The sequence below is a fragment of the Arachis duranensis genome, chromosome 8, assembly GCF_000817695.3.
Source record: "Arachis duranensis cultivar V14167 chromosome 8, aradu.V14167.gnm2.J7QH, whole genome shotgun sequence".
In the NCBI taxonomy this organism is placed as follows: Eukaryota; Viridiplantae; Streptophyta; class Magnoliopsida; order Fabales; family Fabaceae; genus Arachis; species Arachis duranensis.
In genome coordinates this window covers 43,052,849-43,060,234 of record NC_029779.3, presented here as the reverse complement: position 1 = coordinate 43,060,234, position 7,386 = coordinate 43,052,849, and positions in this window count along the sequence as shown.

Here is a 7,386-nt window from a genome sequence, read left to right as displayed (position 1 = left end):
TTTTTTTTCTTGGGGGCCTCGTTGTCCTTTCGAGATAATTGTCAGGGGCCGGATGGGGTATTCACTCAAAAAAATTAGTTCAGTGATATTTTCAGCAACAAATTCAACTTTTAGCAACAAAGTCAAGGTGCATTAACGAATTACAGCAACAAAAAATTTAGCTAGGTGATTTTTTTAACAAGACAGCAACAGATTCAAGATTCGGTGATGATAATCAGTAAACAATTCCACTCAGTGAGGATTTTCAGCCAAAAAAAATTAGCCCAGTGATATTTTCAGCAAAATATTCAACTTTCAGCAATAAAATCAAGGTGCAAAGATGAATTACAACAACAAAATTAAGCAAGAAAGAAAAGAGGAATTTGTTAGAACTCACTAAACCAGGACTAGCTGCTGACGGCGAGGCGACGACCAGCCCCGGAACGTGCTTAAAATAAAATATAAAATATAATTATTAAAAAATTAATATATAATTTTAAATATTTAAATTTAATGATTTTATTTTACCTAATAAATTATCCATAATTTATCATTAAAAGTTCACAAACATCTTCAAACATTAAAATTTATAACTAATAAAAATCAAAATGCGCATAAATGACAAATCGGAATCAGAAAAATCAGCATAAACAACTCAGAATAAAAAAAATCAGCATAAACAACAATTCAGAGAAAAATTCCAACATAAACAATGCAGTGAAGTACTGCACCACACCACCATCAACAACTCAAATCAGAAAAATCAACAACCAGAATCAACAAATCAGAAAAATCAGCATAAACAATTCAGAATTAGAATCATTGCATAAACAACTTAGAATCATAAAAATTCCAACATAAACAATTTGGCGCATTGAGTTGAATTGAAGATGTAGCACTAAAATCAAAGGATGCCTCAACTTCCAAGGCTAATTAACATCTGCTAAACAAAAATCCTAATTCAAACCTAGTGTTCAAAATTAGTAGAATCAAATCAGCCCTGATCACCTCAGAAGCATTAATAAAAATAAATAAATAAAATTCACCCCGCAAAACAGAATCATATTTACATATTTGGAGGAGTAAAAACTACATGCCAACCAAGAAGTAAGAACATGCCATTTACTATTCTTGACATCAAAACAAAGCACATGCTCTTGATTTGAATGATGGAAGTAGCAGCAGCGGTAGCACAAAGCAATTATATTATATCAGGACAAAAAGCATGAAAATTGGAAGCAATTTCTATTTCATATTTCATAGCTTCCATAGGGCATATTTGGAGACTAATCCTAACACAAGAACACCCAAACGAAATCTATTGGATTTCTCATAATCCTAAGAAGTGACCCTTATTAAGATTACGAATATATCCAAATTTAATACCAAATCCAAATCTAATTCTCGTGCAGCTCTCAATGAGACTGATAAGACAGAGACAGAGTGAGCTCGGAGAGAAACAGAGAGCTTGAAGAGAGACGCGACGGCGAGGAGAAGAACTCCGAGCGCGACGGAAAGAAGAGGGCTGATCGATAGAGACCACTTTTGGCGACGACGGCACGCTTTCTATCACAATCCCGGCGGCGACGACACCCTCTGGCCAAGTAGAGGAGATCAGTGATGGAGACGGTGGCGGCTAGGGCTTCTGGTGGTGATTGCTCTGATAGGGTTTAGGGTTGCCTTTGATCTGCTCGGTGGCCTTTTTGTTTACATAAAACGGCGCCGTTTTGAATAGTAGAAGAGCGAGCCAAACCTTTCAAAAAACGGTCGGGTTCAACCGTTTTGCCGGTTAATCTTGTATTTTGTAGATTGATTTTGAAGAACAACTGAACCGTTTTTGATAATGATATTTGCCGAGTAAATTCCCAAAATGGTCTCTCAGATTGGGTCCGTGCACCAATGTTACCCCTCACTTTTGAAATGCTCTAATTGCACCCTCCAAATTGAGCTCCGTGCGAAATCCTGGTCCTCCCACCCAATTCCGACATGACTCAGCAACCGGAGCGCTGAGCTGGCGGTTTATGATCCACGTAGGCCACCTGAACGACGTCGTTTTGCTCAGAGGGGGTTGATGAATCAGAACAATGTCGTTTTGTGATGAAGGGGAATTGAAAGGTTGCTTGGGGAGAGGGTTGATCATTCGTTAGTCTTTCTCCTACTTCTCTTCAAACGTTTCTTCTCCCTTTCGTCCAGAGAATGCTATCACACTAGGGCACGTTCTGGTTAGTGCTTGTATGAGTTCGTTGGCAGGAGAACGAAGGACGTCAATCGTACGAAGTTGTTGAAGCAGAGGGTATCATCATCGTCAGCTACAACAAGGTTAGAAATACAGTGTGTAGTTGAAGTTTAAATTTTTTTTGGATTTTCATTGATGGCTCTTCATGTGATGTGTTGATTGAAGGAGATTTCATCTTCGTTTGGTGTTTTGTTGAGATTTCTATGTTGTTAGATTTTTTGTGGTTACGATGTTAGCATGGGATTTGAGTTGCTCTATTTTTTTTATGTATCCAACAAGGGCTCTTTCCTCTAATGATACGGTTGTCTAGTTATGGTCAAAAGTTATTGTTGCATGTGTTTAATTTATTTGTTTACTCCTCTTGTAGATGGATGAAGTACTAGACATTATGTTTCATCATAGAGGAACTTTCGAAAATGGTGTGGATGAAAAGATTGGTTACTATCCGGACAACAGAAACTGCCTAGGTGATGTTGAGGTGGATAGGTTAGATGTATTTTACCTGAGAAACTATTATAAGGAGCTAGGTTATGACAGAATGAAGGAAGTTTGGTGGCTTGTACCTGGAAAGAACGTAGGGGAGGGATTGAGGAAGTTGAATAGTGATGCAGACCTAAGAGAGATATGTGAGATGGGTGCAAAGAATGAGGGTCTTGTTGATATCTACATTGAACATGAGGTTTCGTCACCTGAACTTATACAAGGGAAGGAGGTTATGGTATACGTTAATGATCAAGTAAGAGACCTTGGGACGCAAGCAAAAGAAAATGTTGCAGCTGCCCCACACGATGGTGCTAGGCCAAATGATGAAAAGAATCCTACTGATAATGTGAGACGACCTAGGGAGGAAGGGGTTAAAGCATCTGTTAAGGTGCCGATTGAACAAAACTTAAAAAGAAGGACAAGAACACCCTGAAACCAAATCAGACAAAAGTTCATAGGAGGTATTGCCTGAGGTTTGCAACTGGGATAGGAGGCAAAAATGCTTAGAAAAGGAGGCAGGGTAGCAAGATGCCAGTGATGTTGATGTCCTCTAATGAGGACTCCTCTAATTCTGATGATAGTTCAGAAGATGAGCCCTATAAACCAGTAAGGGAAGACAGCTCATCTGATTCATGTGCTGCGGACCCTGTTCCTTCACGTAAGGTAAATGGTAAGAAGAAAAAAAGTAATAAGAATGTTTCACAGGATAAGGGTAAGGGGAAGAATAAGATGAAAGAGAAGATTTGTGTTGATGACGATGCTTTTGTGGAGGATGAACCTGATGTTGAAGTGGATCTTGGATTCGTAGGAACTGGTAAGAATGATGATTATAATGCATACGATATTGGGACTGATTCTGATGGTGCCAACTCTTGGTATTCATTGGAGATGAAAACCCCACCGAATTCTGAAGACGAATTAGAAGATGAGACTGAATCTGATGAGGTGTTTCCAGTTTTTAGGGAGGTGGCTAGGTTTGGGGAGCTTCACTTAGAGGTTGGAATGAAGTTTAATACGAAGTGAGATTTTAAAGAGGCTGTTAAGGAGTACACCATCCAGGAGGGAAGGCGTATTCGATTCAATAAGAACGATATGAAGAGGCTTAGGGCAGTTTGCAAGGTGAAGGATTGCAGTTCGGTTATCTTTGCTTCCAAGGACCGAGACGACACTTGCTGGCAAGTGAAGACTTTCAGAGATGATCATACCTGTGCAAGGGAGGATAAGAACAGAGCAGCCAATCGTAACTGGGTTGCTAGTAAGCTTGTGAAGAAAGTGAGAAAGTATCCCAACTTCAGGCATTGTGATGCAAACACCGTCTTCAAGACCAAGTATGATCTGTCATTGTGATGCCTACGTGGACCCTGAACCGCCAGCTCAGCGCTCCGGCTGCTGAGTCATGTCGGAATTGGGTGGAATGACCAGGATTTCGCATGGAGCTCAATTTGGAGGGTGCAATTAGAGCATTTCAAAAGTGAGGAGTAACATTGGTGCACGGGCTCAATTTGAGGGACCATTTTGCGGATTTACTCGATATTTGCCGGTTAATCTTGTATTCAAAATCTTGATCGCCTGTCGATGATAGTGTCTTCAGTATTATTTTTAAGGGTAAAGTATATTTTTTGTTCTTAAAGTTTGGCAAAAATTTTCGATTGATGATGGAGTCGGCGGAAACAGAAGCATGCTTGTGGATGGTGACAAACGACTACATCTTTGGCATCTGCGTTGAGAAGTTAGAAAAATTGGGGAAGAATGAGGATAGGGATTGGAAATCCCATCTTGAGCAGGCTCCGTTTGATTTCTGTTTGAATCTTCCAGAGTCCAGCATGATAAGGTGAACAAATAGAACTTGATAAAGTCAAGACAATAAAAAAGTTTGATTTATACAATGTCAAGAGAAATTTTGTATTTACAAAGAAAAAGTGGGAGTATTATTACTTTTATTAAAATTGTTTACCACTCAACAGATGATATACTTTCTCTGGAAAGTATAAAAGGTTTGATCATAAAACTAATTTTTTGAAAAAGTAGCCTATTTGTATAATGATACAATTCTATAAAAATAGATCTAATAGTTACTTAGATTTTTTTATAATCATTTTTAATAAGGATTGTCCTTAAAATAAAATTATACACTATTGTAGTGGGAGATTTCATATTTTGAGAAAACGTGATATTTATTATGCACTAGGCGTATCTTGCAAAAGGTCAAGCACATGTGCTCAAAAGTTAAGGTGTTTAAGGTCAAAAGAGTTTTAAAAAATACAAATGTGCATTAAAAATTATACACATGATTGATTGGCTCTAGTGCAAGTGCCACTAGTATAAAATACATGTTGAAATACAAATACACATTAAAAATAAATGAAACCACATATGTATTTATACACAAATACATTGGTGGCTGATTCTAATGGTTAATTTTAGTGTACAAAGAGCATTTTCCAAAAATATATTACTTCATACTATCGGGTCGTTGAGGAAGTTGCTAGACGCCAACCTTAATTAGTAAATTTAGTATGACTAATTTACTACCTGCTTAATATTGAACCTATGGGGTCATCCACTAATGAGTGTTCTAATCTTTGCTATAGAATTATTTAATTATTATTTTGATTTGATCAAATAAATAATTATATTAATTCAAATTGAAATATTATTATATTTTTTGCTAGCACCAAGAATATAATAATAATATGATAATTGAGAATATTGAATGAGATTTGAGAATAATTAGTTATTCTATTTCTAAATTTGGATGAGATTCTAATTAATTCTGTTTCAAATTGAGTTATGATATGATTCATAAATTTGAATGATTCAGATTTAGAATTTCAAGATATGATTTAAATTTGAATTGAGAATTAAATTTAAAATTCGTAACAAATCTCATACTATTTATATGTATGCCAAGAGTAGAGGAAAGGTGAGAGAATAACAATGGTTTTTATTCCTTTACCTCTACACACATAAATATATGTGAGCCTAATTCTTGGAGAAGAATTTTATAACATGCAAAGAGTTGCAAGAGGTTTCTCAATTTATATCAGATGTCCATTAATCAAGGAGTTGACAGCAAAAGTCGGTCTCGGTGTGGATACGCATAGCGCCTTCGTATCATCGAAGGGGAAAGTGATTCTTACTAGCGTACACACAGGTATTTAGATCTGATCTATATATTGTTTATTATTGGAATAAAGTTTAAGTACAAAATAGATTTTTAGGATTATTTTATTACTTTCGCTGCGTGTTATGAACAACATGGTAATCCTTCACTCTCTGCTTTACAAGTGAAAATTTTTTTTATAAGATGTCTTGTAACTAAAGTAATTCTCAACTGCTCTTTGGAGAACTCTTATGTGTAACACCCTACCATACAGAGTCTTATGCTTAAGTCATAATTCAAGTATGGCAAGGTATTACGACCTCTAAAATAAAAATTTAGTACATATAGTAGTATGAATGATTGATTATAACTAGGAGCCTTTGTAGAAAGAGGGGTAAACAAAAACCGCAACCTTAAAGCGCAACACTCCGATTCGGTAACGTAACGAACAAGGATAAACAACGCGAGATTATATATATACAAAGGAGTGTCAAAAACAGGAATATTAAGACCCAAGATCCGGGTGCGAAGATAACCGGTCCGAGCATAACAATATATACATATGATAAAAATAAGGAAAACCCCAAAGGAAACCCAAAGGGACACAAATACATAAAACCTATTCTCCAAAATCTCCCATAAGAGGAGTCATCACAGTTGTATTATTTAATGGAGATATAAGTATCTAAACAAAACATGTAAACCAAAAACATGGTCCCCAAGAACAAGGAATCTTCGCAATCAAGAAGTCTCCAGCATGCCTCAGCGGGAAACCTCACGTCCTGCATCTGAAAACCACAAAATCCGCATGGGTGAGAACCAGAGGTTCCCAGCAGGTAACAGCTTCCACATATATAATACATAACAATGGAGGAAAGCCGAAGGCAATCCTAGAACTCCCTCCAAATAATATCAAAGCTTATAAACAAGCTAAACCATATAAGGGTATCTGACTAAAGATTCTTCAGTCTAACTAATACTTCCCTTTCCAATTCCTTCAGACCTCCCAACCACCAGCAGGATATAATATAGCAAACACAGTTATATCAAACAAGGAATATACAAATAGGAGCAAGTAAGACATCTAGACAATTAGCAAGTTATATGCAGTCAAATAGGCAATCTCAAACAATTCACATAGTATGCATATGATGAATGCCTGTCCCTAGTGGCTGATGATATCATCTTGTCGGTTATATAGCCAACCCGACAAGTCCTGGTCGCTAACCATTGGACTGTCCCTCTGTCGTGCATCCCCAAACTCGAGTTATACTCGTTATAAACTTGATCATAAACATGATCCATATACATCACCCTCACTGGTGAATATTTACGGGGGCGAGCTCATCCGAGTCTTTCACAGTGCCCGGCCAAATTTACGACATAGGGTCAACAGAGTATCAAGTCTCAACCTGAAGCACGTGGTGGCTAGCCACTGCTACTACCCAAAGAAACTCGTACTCAGATAGTGGAAGTGCAATTTCACAATTATCAATAATTCAGCATCAACATGCACGAATCCTCATCCATGGATCAACATCCATATTAGCCATTCCGGCTCACGGTTCAATCCAGAACCAGCCAA